Source organism: Protopterus annectens, chromosome 4.part0, assembly GCF_019279795.1.
Source record: "Protopterus annectens isolate FY-2018-M chromosome 4.part0, PAN1.0, whole genome shotgun sequence".
In the NCBI taxonomy this organism is placed as follows: domain Eukaryota; kingdom Metazoa; phylum Chordata; order Ceratodontiformes; family Protopteridae; genus Protopterus; species Protopterus annectens.
Genome location: NC_056733.1, coordinates 374330440 through 374352247, shown reverse-complemented (window position 1 = coordinate 374352247; position 21808 = coordinate 374330440).

Here is a 21808-nt window from a genome sequence, read left to right as displayed (position 1 = left end):
AGATGTGTAAACTGTCAGAAGCTTATAGATGCAGTGAGCCTGTTTTTTTTTTTTTTACCTCAGGAATCACATACAGACAAGAGTATGATTCCCTACCGTTGCCCAGTTAGAGTTCTTTCTTCCCAGCATTTACATGTGACCACAGGGGTACTTGATCAGGAAATCCCAATGTTCTGGGGCCTATTCAGATGGAAGCTGTTTGACACTGGCATTTCTTTTATTTTCATTTTTGCAACATCTTATGCCACATTCTTTCCCTTTCATATGCAGGACAAGAGTAACCCACAGGCATTAGTACTTTTTCCTGTAAATGAGCAAAGTGCTCTGCATTTTTCTAGGATAAAGCAAACAGTGAAAAGATTAAAACTACAAAGCAATATTGGAGCAACTGCACTCCATTCTTATTTTATTCATTCAGTTATAATATGGTTCTTATGAGAACTATTCACAATGTTATTGTACATTTAGCTTTGTATTAAATGCAGGAAACTATGGGGAGATAACTCTTAAAATGAAATGCATAATAAAATCACACTGTGACACTCCCAGATCACATCAACCATGTATTGTTGCTTATTTTTTAGGCATCATAACAATTTACTGCAAATGATTCAGTATTTCAGAATGTACAGCAGCAGCATCCCATTCTGTGCACATGACAACATGTTTTTTTGTAAAATTGTGGACTGACCTAAGTTAAAAAAGAGAGAAGACCATTCGCAGGTTAAGTGCATATTTTATGCCCCCCAGTCTAGCTACTAACACCAATTTTAGTTATGTAATAAATAAACTGACTCATTATTTATATATTAAGGTTATGCATACAGGCAATCATTATTTTCTGTTCAGAGCTATTTATTAGATTTGCCGACCAGAGCAATGGCTGGTTAACTGACGTGATAAATGTCACAAAGTAGGCAAATGAAGGCTGAGTGCAGCAAACCTGTACCACAGGTCGTAAGTACATCATTAATAGTCGATAGCTTTAATCATGGCCTTAATCCTCTGTAGTACTGCCAGACTTTTTTTAGGTAAGCCACACATTTTGCAACATTAATCCTCAACTTAAAATTATTTTTCTTTTACATTTTGTAACCCATATTGCCAATGGTGACTTCTAATGAAGTATTTTATTTCTGCATAATACTAAGACTTTGTCAAACTATTTCTTATTTATACTGCTGAAAATCAGGCCTCTTGAAAAAATAGCCTTTCCTTACACTTTAAGAAGTATATGCAATAAAATATATTCTTGAAAACTTCTTACATAACCACAAAAATATCTGAATAATGCATGATACTACAAATTGTGCTTTTATATATATATATATATATATATATATATATATATATATATATATATATATATGTCTGGTAAATTCTGGTTCCCTGACGAGCTTGGCAGAATGTAAAAGTTGGAGCATTTGCTGTTGATATTTGAACCTTTGAAATATTACCCTTGCCTCAAACTCTCATGCAAATTAGGTAATGTATCTGAAGGAATCTGGCATGGTTAAAAAAAGTGCAAATATATATTGTGCACCTTTATGTATTTGTGTGCCAGTCTATATGCTCAATATATGTATTTAATTCCTTACTGATGTTATTATGAACATTGATATAAATGAAAATTTGCACTTAGTCATGTTGTGTTTCTGTGATCGTCTTATGATCACATTTCTTTAAGAAAACGTAAGTAAGGTCTCATAGACTTCTGTTATTAGTGGTGGTCTTACTGTTTGTGTGAGATGGCTGTGCATTTTTTTAACTTTCCACGCTGTTGTGTAACTGTGCAGTTTGTATGTGTATGTCTGGAAGTGAGAAGGGTTGGCCTCCACTTTCTTGGAAGATTTGTGACTTTTGAATTACATTTTGTTTGCTTTACAAAAACCAACAAACATGGTTTGTACTAAGGGGGATTCAGCTTAACACCGGAGAAGAAATGTAAATTCCTTTTATTTAGCATGCGAGCTGGTTTAGTTCCACGCAAAATGTGGTGTGCATTCTCTGTAATAAGATATGCAGACTAACACATGACCAAGTGATCGGTTTTCTCACACCCCCCTCCCCACCAGGCCCTGTAATGTGCACAAATAGCTTGCAGCAGAATTCCCAGTATGTGCTGAACTGTAGGGCACAGCCTCACACACACACACTCTTCATTCAGAAAGTTTCACTATGTGCACACCTTTCATTAATATGATAAACTTTGAGGCTGCCATAGATAAAGAAAAATGAATTTTCCTTGCAGTAACCTCCAATGAGCAAGGTGTATTTTCACATTCTACAACATTGCAAAACTGTCACAAAGGAGGCCTACAGCTACAAAATATCCATATAGACTCTTATCTTTTGCTGACCAAAATGTTGTTTGTCTGTTTGTCTTTCGGCTTTTCCCAGTTATGGGTCACCACATCAGAGCTCCAGTCTGCTAATGATTGGCCGTAGATTTTCACGAATGCCGAGGTGCCAGCTCGACATTCAACCTTCAATGAAGACACACCCATTTACACATGTCTTTCGAATGCCCACCCAACTGTGTGGAGGACATGCAGACTCTACACAGAAGGCACTCCCCGCACTCCAGCCAAGAATCAAATGGGAGAACCTCTTGCTGTGAGGCAACAATGCTACTGCTGCACCACCGCGGATCTTTTGCTGACCAAAATAAGTTGCAAAGATTGTAATCTGCCATTTTACTTCATTGGCGAAAAACAAAACATTTGCACTGTTCTTCAGAAAGTGTGATAATCATTAATTTGCACGAAATAGACATTGAGAATTTTAATGAGCAATAAGACTCGGAAATATGTAAGAGTTTATCTAACAAATGGATACAGAATCAATTATTTATGGTTTCTTGACTAGTTAGGTAGGTTGATTAAGAAGGATCATTTTCAGCCATGACCACAAAGTACATCAAAATGGAAAACAAAATTAAAGTGCATTTTGGGCATACATTTTTGTAGGACTGCATGCAGTTTTATGTATAACATTATTCACATATCAGAAACAACTTACTCAGATGTAGAGAGGTACTGTCCAAGCTATATATGTTATACCTCTCTGTTCAAACTGTGTTAAATAAGTAGAAAAGTAAAGTGTGAATGGAATGCCTCGGGAAATGACACAGAATGTAAGTTGCCACTTGACACAGATCATTTCCATCTTTTTTTTCCCTCAAATGATTTTTATTTTGATGAAATAACACAATACTTTGATATTCATAACATTCAATAACTATTTACAATATTTGCATTCAGCCTGGCAAAAAGGATTTAGATAATAATATATGTAAATAAATAATAACTAAATATGTTAACTATGGTTGTTAGGAAGAGTTTGATTACATCTGTAAGGAATCAATCAAATTCAAAACCTTCCTCCATGGACTATTAACCAATGGCTTAGGAAAAGTTCTTAGCTCTTTAGTTCTTGTCTCCATTAGTATGCATTTCTTCAGTGAAGACAGGAATTCCTCCATTGTAGGGGCTACATTAGAGTTCCATCTTCTGGTTATACATTTTATAGCTATTGCTAACATGGTCCACAACAAATACAGGTAATCTTTTTTCATATGATTACTATTAATTACATTCAATAAAATTAAAGGCTTTATCAAAACAAACATATCTGTATAGATTGCTTGAAAAAAATTGTTAATTTCATTCCAACGTTTTAATATTAGTACAGTCATAAAAAACATGAGACCAGTCAGCATTAGTAGATAAATGACATCTCCAACATAACTTGTTTGAAGAGATTATTTTTGAAAGTTTCTCAGGCATCAAAAAGAATCTCCCCAGGATTTATGAAGCTTGCGCCAGGCGCAGGCATAGCGTAGGAGGTATAATGCCAAATATGGCCGTCGAGCGATTCAGGTACGATCCAATTCCATGTGCACTACCGGCGTATGCCAGAACTGCGCAGCCCCCGGCTTAGGTATGCTAATCACCCCATGTGCAGTGTCGCACCATGCAAATGAAGGCATATAGTGATTCATGAAGTGGTGCAGGCGTAGCGTAAGCCCACAGAAATGTAAACCAAAATACACGGTTTACATTTTCCCAAATAGAACATCGGAGCTATGGAAGCGGGCCAGACCCATGTATCACAAAGTTAACATATGCCAATGGCGAAATACACAGCCAATGGCATAAGAAAAGATGCACAACATGTAAAAAACAACATTTAATGTCATGTCCACAGTAACGCACAGCACAACTGCAGGGCATGTGTGCGGAAGCTGTAACATAAAGAAATAATATAAAAATGTCATAAAATCGCAACGTAATAGAAATCAGGTTTACAGCATAATACACAATGGTAGGCATGGAGCACCACAACCAAGGTGCAAGGGTTGCTAAGGGCCTGCGATAGTGTCCGGTGCGGTAACTATGAATTAGTAGTCAATGCCATGCAAATGAGGCAGATAATACTGAATCGCAAATGTCCCGCCGAATGAAGGTTGTACCATACAGCGCAGCGGTATAACACCGAGGAGTGGCTCAGAGGAGATACATGACATCAGCAGAGGGGTGTGCCACCGTAGCAGTAAGCACATTGGAGCAATGCAAATCTGGCCTGTCCATTGCTAAGCAAAGCTGCAGGACAGGGGTGGGGGAGGAAGGTATAGAATTGTTTAGCTGAGAGCACACATGGTGCCCAAAAGCACATGTGTACTGGGATGAAAACATGCCCGAAACCCAGTAATCGGACGCACGCGCCGTGAACAATAGCACAAACAGGAAGGTCAGGGGAAGAAAAGAAGGAAATGCTGAAGTAGGGTAATTGGAGTACTAATGAGCAATCAACACCAATCAACCCACGATGGCCAAACAATGGCAGCTGACAAGTCTGCTTGCAGAAACCTGCAAAACAGGATAGGGGAGGCATTGGAATGCAAAGAAAGGAGGGGAGGTATTGGATTGCAAAGATAGGAGACCTGACACAGCAGAGCAAAGCAAATGGACAGCAGACCGGCAGTAGCACACATAACGCAAGATACACCAGGTCCAGGAAAGTACAAATGAAAGTAGGCTGCTGGATACATGCCAGAAAATGGTAGGTGCAACGTGCAGAAATGTAAAGGGAAGGTCAAGAGGTAATCCATGGCAGCCAAATGTAATTCAACACCAAAGGCACCACAATAGTAGTTCTGGCAGTAAAACACATAAGATACCCTGTAGCTACAATCATACATACACACCCTATGACATCATCGGTGTTCACAGCACAATAGTATAAAGTGTGAAAGCACCCTACACACACCTTTGTATTCCCAAACACTGCACCATAGGTGTAAACACATGGGGAACTTTTAAAATGTACATGTTGGGAGCTGCCATAGCTGTGATTCATCAACATGTGTTAGAGACTGACGGTGTTGTGGAGGATGATGCCGACAACCACCGCAGGCCTCGGAGGAGAAGGAGAGTGTTCAGACCAAGGGTAACCTACCAGGGGCTACATGACCTGGAGATAGTAGAGCGTTACAGGGTGGACAGGGACATCTTACAGCAAATAGTGGAACTGTGCCGGCCACGCCTGAGAACCAGAAACAACAGAGGGGAACCCATCCCAGTGGACACGAAGGTATGTGTAAGCCTGCGAATACAGGCCACAGGTACCTTTCAAAGGCCAACTGGAGATATAATGGGTATCTCACAGGCATCAACATCCAGGGTACTACACCAGTTCCTGGATGCCATGTTACCACATGCCAATGTGAAGATATACTTCCCCCGAACTCAGGAAGAGTTGGCCAGCAATAGGCACCACTTCCACCATGTGGCACACTACCCGGAGGTACTGGGTGCGATAGACTGCACGCACATACAAATCAAGTCACCACCCGGTGAGCATGGTAGGTGCTACATAAACCTCAAGGGATTCCACTCCATCAACTGCCAGGTTGTGTGCAATGCCCAGGGCATTATCATGGATGTGTGTGCTGGCAGCCCTGGAAGCTACCATGACTCCCATATCTGGCATGCCTCACAGCTGTATCAGGTATTTGTCAGGGGGGACATCCCACATGGCCATCTTGTGTGGGATGCTGGCTATGCACTGGAGCCATGGATGATGACTCCCATCAGAAATGCACACACACCCATGCAAGAACGCCATAATGAGGCACACGCACAAACCAGAATCATCATAGAGCGTGTGTTCGGGATGCTGAAATCACGGTTCCAGTGCTTGGATACATCTGGTGGAGCCTTGCAGTACTCTCCAGGCACGTGTGCCCACATCGTCATAGTATGTGCCATGCTACATAATATGATCCTGTGGAAGCAGCTGCAGCAGGGACAAAATGGTGAAGGCCCTCATAGCCCACCGCAATTGCCAAGGCCATTACAGGCACAGAGGGATTCAGACCATGAACACACTGTGCCAGCCCCAGTAGGCAGATGGAGGCATGCCCAATATGTCTATGCCTTGGCAAAGAGGGAACGTATAGCACATACTCTGACAGTGTAGGCCCCTACGGACTGACACCTCTCCACCTGCACACACAGTAAAATGGATGGCACACAAACATGACCACCTGTAAATTGTAATGTATAGGTGGCCCAATGTGTGACTCCTACATAGGCAGCCCTCAAACATTGTACACACAACAGCTAGTGGAACACGGAATGCCAACACCTGAACAGTACATGAGCCTTACAGCATATGGTGGTGCTGTGTGCCTGTCACGTTCCCTGCCAGATATATATATATATATATATATATATATATATATATATATATATATATATATATATATATATATATATATATATATATATATATATATATGTACACATATGCATATATATAATACAGATAGAAAGGGCAATAGAGTGATATATGTTGATATAGATGGATTTAGCGATATCTGCAAATATAATAGATAGTTCAACGACATTCATAACACCTTGGAGGTACAAATAAATGGGATACCGCCAACTATGGAATGTGTAACATACCAACATGTGTAACCATAAGGCTGAAAGACCGATAGTACACAGTACCAGAACAGTACAGCTGCGAGTAATAGTATGATGATATGAAGAGACATTTAGTCACTGCTGCCGGTGTTGTGGTCCATGTAGGTACTGTGTTCAACTGTGTTTGTGAGTGCCGTAGTCTGTGTATGTGTGCGTTGAGGGCGCCATGTGCATTTCCGTGTGACTGTAATGTGTGTGTGTGTCCGCAACATGTGTCTGTTAGTGCCAAGTCAGAGGTAGATCAGTACGGTAGGTGTGGGTATAGCTAGCCGTAGGCAAATGGTTACCACCTGTCCCACAGTAGGAGGGACAGCCCCACCCTGGGCAGGTGTGTCCTGACATAAAACAGTACAAAGGGCAAATGTCCAAGATGGTAGGACATTAATATGTCCCATATATAATGTAATAGTCGTATTTAATAGTTATGCCTGTATGTAAGAAATGCAAATGTTACATGCAATATGATAAGTAGCCAAAGTCCCACAACAATAGGTAGGTGATGAGGATAAAAGTATGTGCTAACCTGTGTACTGACCGTGGCTACATGTTGGCCTGTAAACACAGCTGTGTGTCCCGCAAGTGTCCAACAATGACCATATGAAAAGGTGGCAACCCATGGCAAACAGGTTCTTTTACCAACACAACCGCAATGACTGCAAATATCTGGGACAGAAATACAAGGGATAGCTGTCACTTACACATATCCCTTGATATATCGCTGCAATTCCGGAGGTATACAAGTAGCAAGCTCACCTGCAGACGATATAGAAACCAATTAACAATGGCCCAACGTACAATCCCGTAACATAAGTCTACTAACTGTTAGCTCTCTAATTAGGGACGGAGCCCACACACATATATATGGAATATGTAGAAATGCAAGGCCCACAAACCTGTATATGCTATGTACACCCACCAACATCCCCCACACTAGAAACTAAAGCAATACAGACTGTAATAGCAGCACAAACATCCAGTCAGTCAATTACATCTGCAGAACCCTCAACATACCGTGTGAGAGACACAATTAAAGGCGTCATGCAAAATTGCAGGCGTTGTATAATGGAACAAACAGCCATGTTACAGGTTTTGTTTGCAATAGTCCGTTATCAGACGTTGGGATGACAAGTACACCCACATGTTGAACCAAATACTCTACCTGTCACACACAATCCACGGGGGACATGAATCCAAAGTATACTTGTCTCCATGCATAGCAGAGCCAATTACACCTAACAAAACACAATACAGACCATCTCCCCAAAGGTAGGGCAAATAGGCAACGCCCAAGTGGAGAATTCAATTATACCCCACTGTTGCCGCATAATTGGCGAATGAAGTAGCTGCATAGCTGATATGCAAGTAATTAGTCACTCAGGAACACCAATTGGTGGGATGAATCCACATGTTACAGGTATCGACGTATATAAGGATGACTTGCCAGACATTCAAACTGTATGCTCATACCGAATACCAGTTAAAACACTGTGAGAGAGATAGAAACGAAACGCCGTAACGATAACAAGGTATGTAGAACACCCAATATGTAAGGTTATGTATAGCATGATCTGTATTAATTAGTTTTACTGTATGTATAGCCTGGTTTGCATTAACTAAACGTGTCCGCAATGCATAAAGTGGGAAAAGGTATTTATGTAGTGATGTCTTGCTGAGCATACTAACGCTTGTAGAAACTGTGCGTCCAGCAGTGGGACACAAGGTACACATCACAGACACCACAAGGGATGCTACATGAGGGCGTTAAACAGAACAATTTCATACAACCCGCCGTCAGTGGTAGGGTATGTCCAACAAGGACGTGCCACAGCAGGGGATAGTATATGTTGATATACTGTCACAGCACGCATGTGTATGGGCATATAACGTCAATGACATATCTAAGGTGGTCCCGCTGTGCAAGTATGCTTTGCATTATGGGATACTATGTGAAATATGTGTAATGTATAGTATTGTGGGTAGATATGACAGATATTCTACACAGCATAACAGGCATATCATGCATACCACAGGTATCGTCTATTGGCATGTACAATAACAGGATACATATGGCTTGTAGGCATGGGACATTGTAATAGCATGATAGCTAATCTAAATGGAAGGGCTACCAAGTAACCATGCACAAAGGACATGTAATAGCTTCACAGGTGCATAGTGGGGTATTATGCAGTCTGGCAAGTCCATGTGTAAGCACAACTACAGTGTTCACACCAGTGGCACCTCTCTAGGGTAGTGTCCTGTGAACAGCAGAGCCATGTGTCACCTGCACCTCTGCACAGTACAGCCACTGCAGTGATCCCAGGCCTACATGTGTCTCCCAACCACCAAGGGAGGTATCACATGAACAGTGCTACTGAGTGTCCCTGCGTGATGTACATAGGACTTATGTTCCAAAGCATGGTGAGTGTCCGGTTTGGGAATGTAACCCTCAAGCACATCCCACCCATTGTGGCGTGTGTGCACATATCCATGAGCATGTTGCTCACAGTGGCTTATGCTTATGTTGCGTATGAGGAGTATATCCATTAATAATGTTGTGGACATGGGCCCTGTCTGATCAGCAGAGGTCACCCCTGAGTATGTAGTATGCAAATGTGTACAGATGTGGTGTCCGTAGTGCAGCCGCATACTTAAACTGTCGGAGCTCAGTAAACGTCATGGCGTGTTAATGTTGTGGTATGTAAAGCTGTAGCTGTTGTGTAAGGTACACCCTAAATGGGGTGGTGTACCCTTGAATGTGTGTAGAAGTCTTGAGTTCAGAGGTACAATGGGTGCCTATGTACCAGCTACACACCCAGTACAGATAAGTGTGGCCACGTAGAAGGATATCCATGCCACAGTGGCAATACGGTAACCACAGGAGTGGGTGCAACATATGTGTGTACTGCAAACATGTACAATGTGATATGTATGTAGGGGACTACCACCCATGTCATAGTCAGTGGGTGAATGGTGTAATGCAAAGGTGATGTTCATGCACCTTGTGTCATGCAGCTTGACGCCATGATAGTCATATCATGTATCTGTCACAGCGACACCCGTATAGATGGAGTCAGTATCAGCTGGTGGAGCAATCATGGCACTTTGTATGCAGGGGTTTGTAAATCTAGGCAGGGAAAGTCCCCTGTGCTAGCCTGTACTGCAGGGAAGCATATACTGAACATGAGGGGCCCTATGACTGATGACTGTGGTATGCCAAATGTACCTGACATGTAGTAGGTACTATGGTATGCTGGCCTCACTGTGTGTGTCCTGTCCATGAGCCACATTGCATAACATCCTGAAACATAGGGTATGATGTGCAGGTGGATGTGTATGTTGTCAATACCAGAATGGAGAATGGTGCTGAAAGGCAATGAGAGGACAATGTAGGATGTGTGGACTCCCGTACCATCAGCAACTGCCCTGGTAACTGTATGAAAGGAGTCCACCAGGTGTAGGGGCCATGCTCTGGCCCTAACAAGCCCAACCCAGGTGGCATCAAAGAACGGGAGACCAACAATGTCTCTGTGAATGACATCCTTGATGATGTGCCCCATAGCCATGCAGAACAGTCCAGTCAGGTGTGTAGGGCTATAGTCCCACTCGTGCATTGTGGTGCCACCTGTGTGTAGTGTGATAAAAGCTGCTGTGTGCCATTCAGGGGCTACAATGTCTGAAACAAGGCTAGTACTGAATATGGTGGCCTAGTGGGGAGACATGTCATTCAGAGGTTTGTGGACATCACAGCCTGGGACGTTGGAAGGTGACATGGGGCCAGTGTCCCAGGACATATATAGTGCAGGTTAGTACTGTGTAGGTGTGACCACAGGGGCACCACAATGTTCCTGTATGGATTGTGGCCCTGTAGTGAGTGAGAGGGTGTAATGTTAGCATTGAATCCATCCTCCAGCATGTTGCCAACATCACCTGGGTCTGTAATGTTCCTGAGTGACTGTTGTATGTGACAGCAGATGTGAGTGTTGCCATCGACTACTGACATACCACCATAATGCCTGGTGGTACACCCCGGAATGTGTCGCAGTCATGTTTACGTAGCTAGTCTTGGAGTATGTGATGAGGGATCCTGTGGCCCTACCAAGGCTGACCAGTGAGCTACCCCACCCATGGGAATGTACACCACTGTGCAACAGCCTACACCTGTTGTTGTACATCATATGTCCATGGAACATGACCACCAGAGAGGCGTCTGTTATTTGGTGTGTACCATCATGGCTCTGTGTGGAATAGCATGATCCATGCAGTTGTGTACATGCTAATGAAGTGCACTGGGGTATGTTTCAGCATTTGTATGTGCATCGTCCATCTGCACGGGTGTCATGACATTAACAACCGCTGTCAGAAGACGTCTGTAGTAGGTGTTGTAGTACTCATGTACTGTATATGCTGTAATGGGTGTGGTGCCGGGATGTGGCTAACAAGGTTGATTAGCATATGTTCAGAATCCACCAATGAGGGGATAACCCCAGGTGTGTAACACCAGTCACATGGTGGTAGTGTTCATGTCAAGGTTAATGTAGGTCTTGGAGGTGGTGTGTATGGGTTGATCCAGCAGATCGGAGGTTATGACTCATGGATGTGTCGGTACATGAATGGCTATCCCAGTTAAGTGTGGGGTAGTGTCAGTCACACATCAGTAATAGCTGTCTGAGCCCCACTGTCCAATATACCAACAAATGAGGTATGTTAACCGTGTGGTATGATGTTGACTCTGTAGCTTGTTACAATGTGTATAGTGGTCCCGGACACAGTTAGTTGAACGTGGAGCACCTCTGATGCATTGTGCTAAGTAACTAGCCAGGATGTGTGCACAACATAGTGGGATATGGGAACCCCTCAGCTGTGGGTGTGCCGGTCCAGGTATGTGCCTGAAAGGTATGGTCTGTCTATAACCTGTCATTGCAGGTGTGCTCTGCAGAGCCTAGAGGCAGGTCCCAGTCACTGCAGAGATGTTGGAGTGGTGCATTATAAGGTGTGCCTTGCCTGCGTGCGTCACAGAGGAAGATGCAAGCATTGTGTCACATGACCCCATGTCGTGCTTGCCAGTTCCCGTTCTGCCAGTGACTGTTATTGGAAACTGTGCAAGACAGGCAGTATAGAAGCAGCAAGAGCCTTACATGTGAGCTGTACTCCCAGGGCTGACAGGTGCAAGTCATCTGTGCCACAGCATTGTGTTTGACCAGGTCAGTCAAAGCGGACAGATACCAGATGCCTGTGGAATGACAATAGGAGCATAGGCAACTGTTGAAGTGACACAGTCGGTCGTTGTACAGTGGTATCGTGTCCGGACGAATGCATAATGCTCCCCAGGGCTTGGCCCACACCCTCAGGGCTATAAGGCTGGTGAGCTATTGCATGTCCCTGCACACGTAGTCTGTGAAGTGGCATCTCAGGGCAGTCACACTAACATGGAGAATGACAGTCACATTGTACCTGGTGAGGTGTGGCATGGGTGCATAGGTTATGTTGCAGAACCAGTTACCCGACAGCAAGATGTAAGCGACTATCGCCTTGTGTAGCCTGCTGTGTGGAACTGCAGTGTAACTCCCTACAGAGTCACCTATGACTGGTGTGTTGTGAATGTTATAACTCCCTATTGGCTGTATGTGATGGGCACACATGAGTCTGTGGGCTATAAGTTGGTGATGTTGTCTTCCATGATGGGGGCTACCTCTGGTGCCTACACAGAGTATGGAGACGTACTGCACAAGTTGTCCTCGTAGGTGTGGCCTGTGGTGGAGATCATGTGGGACTATGTGATGGGTGGGGTGTGTTGTGAATGTTACACATCCCCACATGACTGTCAGGTGCAGTCAGGGTTGGTGACAGCATTACCCCCAGCCATAGCTGTCAACCTGCTGTCCCCAAAATGAGGAACATTAGCCCTCATAATGTGTGACAAATGGGCAAAACGTGGAACACTTACAACTGGCTTACTAACAGCTTCAACTAGGAAGGGCATATGATGGCTAAAATAGGCTGGTTTTACATATAAAAAAGATATTCTAATGAATTAATATGATTCCCATCTATTTAGCCATGGCTAGCAGGTAAACAATTTCCAACAATGAATGTGTGACAGACCCTTTCAATGTGGAACCTTGGGGAACATGCACTTTTTAAGACCCCAAATGAGGTATGTTCCTCGTAATGAGGTACACTTGAGAGCTATGCCCCCAGCACAGCTGCAGAAGTGCATCCCCCACAGGCTGTAGTGTCGTATGTTGGGAGGTGAGCATTGAATGTGTACATGAGACAATTGCTCTATTGCCACATGTATGACATATCCATCATATAGACAGGCAGTAGCACTGGTACGTGACAGTTGGACATGCCTGTATATACAACCATGTCCCACAGGATATGTAAGTTGCGTGTACAACAGCTGTTGTACCATAAGCAAGCTGGGAAGTGTAGGACAGCCAGTTTACCTGTGGGAAATGGTGTGGAATGGGTGCTATATTAATCAGTAGCTCATGACATGCTCACAAGTTCTGAACAAGTGCCTAGCATGACCATACAATACAGATAGGGTGTTGGATAATATCAACCCACAAGTGGTGATGACAGTCATTTTGGGTGGCACCGCACTATAACCCTGCTGAGTATGGTGTGCATGTCCATGAACCATTATCACTGTAGATGTTAGCAGTACAGATGTACAAGACAGCACGGATGTTTGATTACAAATACCTTTGTATGTCACAGGAGTGTTCCACCAGTGGCCTGTTGACAGACTCACAACTACAAAAGGTGCAAGAGTGACATGTGCACATCACACCAGTGCCAGCTACAGTAGAACAGGGTTAATGTGTTGTACCCCACCATCATTGTAGCCCATACCACACAGACAAATGTTAGGCATCTGTGTATGTAAGGCTGTGAATGGCCATGACCTATCAGTATAGTTGTGTCAGTGTTGTGAACAACATACAGAATGGGCTGTGTGGGTGAGGTGTGTGACATATGTGCACAGTCTGATGGATGATACCAGCATTGTCACCGCTAGGTGAACATCCCTGTACCCATTAACTACTACCTAGGCTGTGGTCAACATTATGGACACTGTGTAAGGGATGGTGCTGTGCAGTGCACCCCCCGACTTGGTGACGTCTCCAGGCCCCTTAGGTAGTCATATGAGGTACCCATGTCATGTCAGGGTGCCATCCATGAGCACGGAGATCACTGGACAGGCATATACAGCACTGTGGTGACCAATATTGGATCACATACCACCTTTAAGGGGTAATGGCTATGCGTGGATGTGCGATACCAGCCTTCACAATCCTCACCTCCACTATGCAGCATGCTGTCTACCTTGCAGAAAGACATTTGCTACACCATGATGATGGACATGCTACATGTCCATATCCTGATCTGTAAGACATATGTCATGGACAGCCACTGTCCTAATACTAGGATCGCCACAGGCTGGACAGATCCCTGTGCCATATATGTGACATACTCTTGCCATACCATGCAACCCTGTCCATCAAAGCTGCACATGTCATTCCAGTCATACATGGTGTGATGGCCGCATGGTAGATGTACTATCAACTGACTGGATCAGTAATGTGGCACTGATGCACCTTGTGGTGGCATAATGGCTGTCTGTTACAGCTTGGAAACCATGCCCGCACATGCTATGGTTGATAACCATCCCTGCGAATGTCGTCTGACTAGCCATTGTCCCATGTCTATCACATGTGCAATACAGGAGATCCGTGGCAGGATGTTGAACAGTTGTACAGTGCTGTGTAGATGTATATGGCAAAACACTTGCATGTACAGGTGTCCATGCGTATGTGTGCATTGTCACTGCTCAAGTCCATTACGGCTGTGTCTGTGTTGAAATGTGACATATACACAGCATCCAGGTCAACAGCATTACCATGGACACATCCAGGCATGTGCAGATAGGTAAGAACACAAGTGCAGGCAAATAGAGATGCCCACAGCAAGATAGAATTCACATGGAGTATGAACACTGTAATGAGGTGACACACATATATGGTGATGATATCTAATGCATAATGGGTGTGACGTGTGTGACACAAACACGTTAGTCGTGTCAGTGTCATGATGCTTTGCAAAGATAACTGTGCAGATGTAGTAGATGTCATAGAAATGTATGTGCAGCAGTATCTCTGCACATCTCTGAAACTGTGACCTGTCACCATCATTATGTCTTACAGATAATGCGCCGTACATGCCTCCCAGCATACAGCCGCCAGGAGGATGATGTCCTCATCCCACAGCTCCATGAGAACTATGACTTGTTGTTCAGCCATGTGCCACAGCATGCCCAGCAGTGGGATGACCTGTGCCAGGATCTACGCAGGAGGGTGAACGATGTGGGTGGCCATAACCGCACCTACCAGCAGGTGCGCAGACACTGCATGGACTTGATATGACATGCAAAACAGCGTGCCACTGCAATCACCAGGGAACAAGGTGGAACAGGTGGTGGGCCACCAACCCAGCCCCCACTCACACACACCAAGGAGCTACTGGCCAGTCTGGGGACACCCAGGGAACAGCATCCACAAACACTAGCTGCCATCGTGGAGGTGGGTGTCTCCCAACCAATGAGCCTGGAGTTGCCTGGTAAGTCAGTACTGCACATATGGCTATTATATCCCATTTAGTTGCATGTGTCACTGTACATTATGTAAAGTAACAACATATGCAAGGTATGTGGACACACATTCTGCATACTACAGTATGCTTCTCTGTGTATGCACACATGTGCATACTATATGCTATTACACAGGTGAATGTGTTAACATGCACAGTGCAACTTGTGGCTGTCATACAGTCATGGATAATGTTCATACTGCTGTGTCACCCCAATACAGGTACCTCTGGCATGCCGCGCAGACATGAGTCCGTTGCAGGTGAGACTGTCATCAGTATCAGGCATGTTACAGTGTAGATCTATTTGCCATGTGGCCAGTTAACACTTGCACACTTGATGTTTGTTCCAGTCATGATATACAGGTCGCATCACCCATCATTCACACAGGCCACCCATGTGCAATATATACAAACGAAATGATACACCGACTTGAAACCACAGTACTTGTCATTGCGACATGTGTGGTCAGCTGTACATACAACAGTGGAGGTGTTCTACAATGGAGGCATATGTAGTATGCATTGGAACAACATGTGTGGTATGCATACAATACCACACAGTGAGCTGTGATATGGGCAGCCCACAGGTGTCACCATTGTGTCATATGCCCCTGCATTGGGTGCACACATTGTGATGTGCCAGTTGACATGTCCTAGAAACGTAGTGTTCTGTCTGCAATATTGTCACACTATCGCATGACCTATACCCCACATGCCAAACATACAACCCATTGTCTGCATAGCCCTGTGGATTGTGACATATCTGACATCTATGGGTGCATGTCATATGGGACAACACGGACATGTGAGATAGATGGCCATCACACACATTTGGCCAACGCATGTGCACACATGGCCATGGGGGATGGCCAGAGACATGTAGCCACACAGTACATGGGATGTGTATACACCCTGTTGCACATTGTCCACACATGGTCCAATTACAGCCTTAGTTGACCGATTATACAGTTGATGTGGTACACTGGACATCCCTAAAAGCCTGTGCAAAGCTACTGGAGGTGTCACTGAAGTCTACCATATATGATCTATTGAACATCACGACTGTGTCATAGCATGCAGTTATGGCTATGCAATGTGTACATATTATGCATTCTACAGCAATATAGATGCCTCATGATGCCATGCAATGACACAGTGTCTGTACTTCACACTGTATAGCAATGTAGACAGCTCACACTACCCTCCCATGCTCATGCACATTTGCTAAACATGCATTCTATCTGTAGGGCATACAGACAACACTGCAGTGTGAAGCCCATTATGATGCTGTACATGTGTCAGGACACCATTGTGTCAGACATGTATGCATGTTAATGCACGTGTCAGCAGATTACATGTCAAGGTCACGTCAGCCATGTGTACTGTTATCCTGTTCTGGGCCACATGGTGTATCACAGGGATGCATGCATACTACCATGATTGTGTGAACTGCATGGCTACTGATATGACACCTGCTTGCTGTAGTGTGCACCCCAGGGAGGTATGCTTACTAACACTATTAATGTCTGAGCTGCATGCCCTCTGCTGTATCACAGGCATGCTGCATGCCATCTGACAAATAACATGCATGGTGTGTCTGTGTGTGTGTGTGTGTCTGTGTGTGTGTGTGTGTGTGTGTGTGTGTGTGTGTGTGTGTGTGTGTGTGTGTGTGTCTGTGTGTGTGTGTGTGTGTGTGTGTGTGTGTACGTGTGTGTCTGTGTGTGTTTCTGTGTGTCTGTGTGTGTGTCTCTGTGTGTGTCTGTGTGTCTGTGTGTGTCTGTGTCTGTGTGTGTCTGTGTCTGTGTGTGTCTGTGTGTGTGTGTCTGTGTCTATTGTACTTTACAGTATTTCTTTGCATTCACAGGTGATGTAGGTGCGTTACCCTCCTGCGGTCCATCTGATATTAGTGTCCCCACAGATACTAGCGGTGATGAACATATGCATGAGGTACAGGCAGGGTTGTCAGGGGCTGAATCTGTGCCAATGGTTACCATCCCAGCTATGTCCCCCTCTTCCCCGTACACAGTTCTGCTGCCAACACATACCGCATCACCAGTGGCCATAGAGGAAGGACAGTCAGCGTCTGTTAGCGTGGAACAGGAACGTGTGGTGGCTACAGAAGGTGTGTCTACACACCATGGTGTCAGTGTAATGACTGCAGATGTGCCACACAGGCATGTGGCCGGTGCTGCTCGTAGGAGGACCTCTGGCAGACATGCACCTGCAGGACAGAGCGCAGCAGCTGGTATCACCAGACGCATGTTCCAGACTGTAATGGCGGCACAGGCACGTGCTGATCGGCAGAACAGAGAAAGGCAGAGGCTGCAGAGGGCTGCTATCCATACCATAAATGACAACATCCAGGCATTGGCAAATGCTCAACAGCAGATTGCTGATGTTCTGGATAGGCGATTGGGTGACATGGTCGGAATCCTTGACCGAGGCATGGCAATCCGCGAGCGGGAGCTGTCTGTGCTGGAACATCTGGTAGGAGTGAGGCGTAGGCCACGTGGATGTAGGCCAGCAACACCACCTAGTGTAGGTCGACGTGAGCATGCCACCTCACTTGCCCGCTCCCATAGTGCCGGTAGCAGTAGCAGTGCAGCTGGTGCTGTGCTGTCCACACCAGGACACAGCAGGCCACATGGATGTGGCCCTGGATTTTCTCAGCGGGGACACGGTTCCAGCAGACATGTGTCGTCAGACAGTAGCCACTCTGTACCTCCAACTGGTAGTGCCCGTGCAACCCCAGGCAGGCACAGGTCACGTGGCCGTGGACAGATACAGTGAGCTGTACAACCTGGTCTGTACAATCTGGGGCTGTCAATTATACCCTGTGTAGGCCTCACAAATGGCAGAACTGTGTACACACATACACGCACACAGCAAACACAACTGTAGGGCTCTACAACATCCACATGCATTCTGAACAGACATGTCCAATCAACTCACCGGCCCTTACACACACACATGATGTCATCCATTGGTGCAGCCTGTGCCCCTGGCAAACATATCACCCTGTGCATATGATGAAGCCTGTGCTGCATCCCTGTCATCCACACCATCGGTGCAGGGTTATGCTCAAATATTCTGATGCACAGGGTGAACAGAATAGTGAGAGGTGTATGTAATATTACCTGTGTATGCATAGTGAGGGATGTGTATGTTGCAGTGGTTGTGTGTGAATACTGAGAGATGTGTATGTGACATAGGTTGTGTACTGTCGACATGCACCGGTCATACCATGTAGTTCAGGTGCAGCATGCATTGTGATGTGTTCACGGTATGTGTCTCGGTTACATCTGTAGCACCATGTTGGTTGTGATACCCTGGTTCCCTCCTATGGTGTACTTGCATGTGCCTACAGGTAGCAGTGTTTGCAGTCCCCCACGTGTAACTGTGGATTACTCACAGGCACGTCTAGCAATATCAGCATGCTACATGTACCCTCAACCTGACTGTTGGAAACACCAACATGACACAGATGTCCGCACATATACTGCACCTGACGCATGTGGTCAGTTCCACAGTCTACACTGGACAGAGACGTGACATACATAGCAGGACACACTACAGGTATGGTGACATGGTGCAGGGGTTGTACACAGCGGTTTGGCCAATGATGATGTGAGGTGTCACTTGGTAGCTGGAGGCCACACTGTGCAGCAGTAGGACCCTGTAACAGTACGGGAACATGGCCACATTCACGGGGTGTACACCACTATAACGCGCACCCCATAGTGTTCAGGTGGGGACCCTTGCCTATGTGGTCATCACCCTCACAGTACTATGCACCCACACGATGTATCACAGAGAAGGAACATGCACAGGTAGCCAGTATGGCTGGGACCTTTGGCATCAACAGGGTAGTGCACTGCATCACCATTACGGGTTAGGCACCACGTGAGGTTAGTGATCATTTCTCACTGTATATTAGCATACACCCTCACACCAAGCACCAGACATACTTACAGACACACACACACACACACACACACACACACACACACACACACACACACACACACACACACACACACTGTGGTGACCACACATGTGTATACGGACAGCCGACGTGTGTGATGCACCACACCGGCCGACGTCATGCTTCCCACACTGACGTATGTACAGATCTCTACAACGGTGTACAGGGATGTGTAACAACTGGGACATATTCCCGCGATATGTGGCATCTCTGGTCACACATTCGGACACACATGGCAGTGCTGGGAATGATACACCTGCCATATGATGACACATTTGATAGACATGCAGCGGTATTGATTGCATTATGTGTACCAACGCTATATCTGGCAATTGTGCTGCTATATGCACACGGGAGGTTGTAGGTGTTACAGGTGCCATGTGACATATAGTTGGTAACACCTGACCACTGTGTATGCATTATGTCAGCACCGTCACGTAACAGTGACATAGCGTACTGTTTGCACATGGCATGATAGGATGGTGTGTGACACAACTGTGAGCCACCCCCTGCACACATACATCTACACAGGTGGTTCACCACTTTATGTACACACATCCCTCCATACGTGCTGTTTGTATGTCACCGTATACAGGTGTCAATGATGGGTCTGCATTGCGACTGCATGTCGAGTTAGGTGCAACTATGTTACGGACATTGGCCACTGCACATGCATGGTTGCTGCATGCACAGTACAGATGTCACATGTGTCTCCTGTTGCCATGTTTGTATGCATTGCTATTGTTGGACATGTGTGTTGACATACATAACACATGGACTGTGGTATGATATCACGGGTGTCACAGGCGACCAGTACAAGGGTATGTGTCCCGGTCAACATTGCTACCCCCTGTAGTGTGAGCATTCAACAGACATGGACCCACCTTCCATTTGCGTGCGTAGCATTGCTTAGGCCACTGTTATGCATGAGGTTCATCAAAGGCTATGCTATGTATGTATGTGTTGTGTGTGCAGTCCATGCACACATCCACACAATCACATGTATGACATATCCAGACGTGTGTTCATTGGTGTACAGCAACAATCATGTGTCACAGCTGTGTAAGGGCAGTGGTATGTCTTGAGCTGACCTGTTCATGTATACTGGTATCGTTGCAATGCATAACACCTGTTGGATCCCTGTTGGTACATGTGTACTCTGCACAGCTGGTGTACACCTCTGTACAGCCCAGTGGTCATGTGTCACATGGTGCTGTGGTACTGTAAGGCTGTGTATTGCTGCACCAATGACATGGTGATGACTTGACAGCTACAGTGTACACTGCAGTGTGTACGTGTGTGACCTGCACCTGTGACAGCTGTGATGGCAGCTGTGTGTGTACAGGTCACTGCATGTGTGTGCTTCTCCCTATTATTAACATTTTACCTGTATTTATAGACATGTGTTTTGGCACCTATCAGGAGCTTATTCTGTTGGCTGTACATATTATGGGTGGGGTTGTTACGGTCCATACTCCATGGTGATGGGGGGGGGTTTCCCATTCACATTTGACTATTACCTGTATTCATTCATACGGGGATTATTTTCTTGGACATGTTGTGACTACAGGTATGCAGTTGTACATTACACAAATGTCATGGGTTGTTACTGTACATATGTACGGACCATACCTCTCGACCTCTTTGAGCAACAAATCTGCGCAAACCTTACATGATGGGGAGAGTAAGAGGGACACATTTTAACTAGTTTCCTTACAAGCTTATAATGTTGATACTAGGTTTTGCATTGTCATGACTCTTCTGTGGGATGTGCTCATTGTGCTTAATGCTCATTGTTTCGTGATGTCAATCCACACCTATTTACCGGACAGATGCAGATTGTCGGAGGCACACAACACTATGAGCCAACACTCTGGTCATTCTGCGAATATCTGGACAGTTGAGTGATATGGTACGAACCTCTGTAATACGCTGTTGTGTTCTGGCACAGCAGTAGCTCGGCATTAGGGACAGATGTCGGGACGTGCTGGCAGACAGTTGAGTTTCAGACTTCATACTCCGGACATTAATGCCATTGTGCAGATTGTCATTCTATGATATATCTATGTTTATCCATCCACATGGATATATTCCTACTTGCACCTGTTATACATTCTAGGGATCTCACTCCTCTGAGCTCACCATACTCCTGCTCCTCTCTACCCTCCAGCTT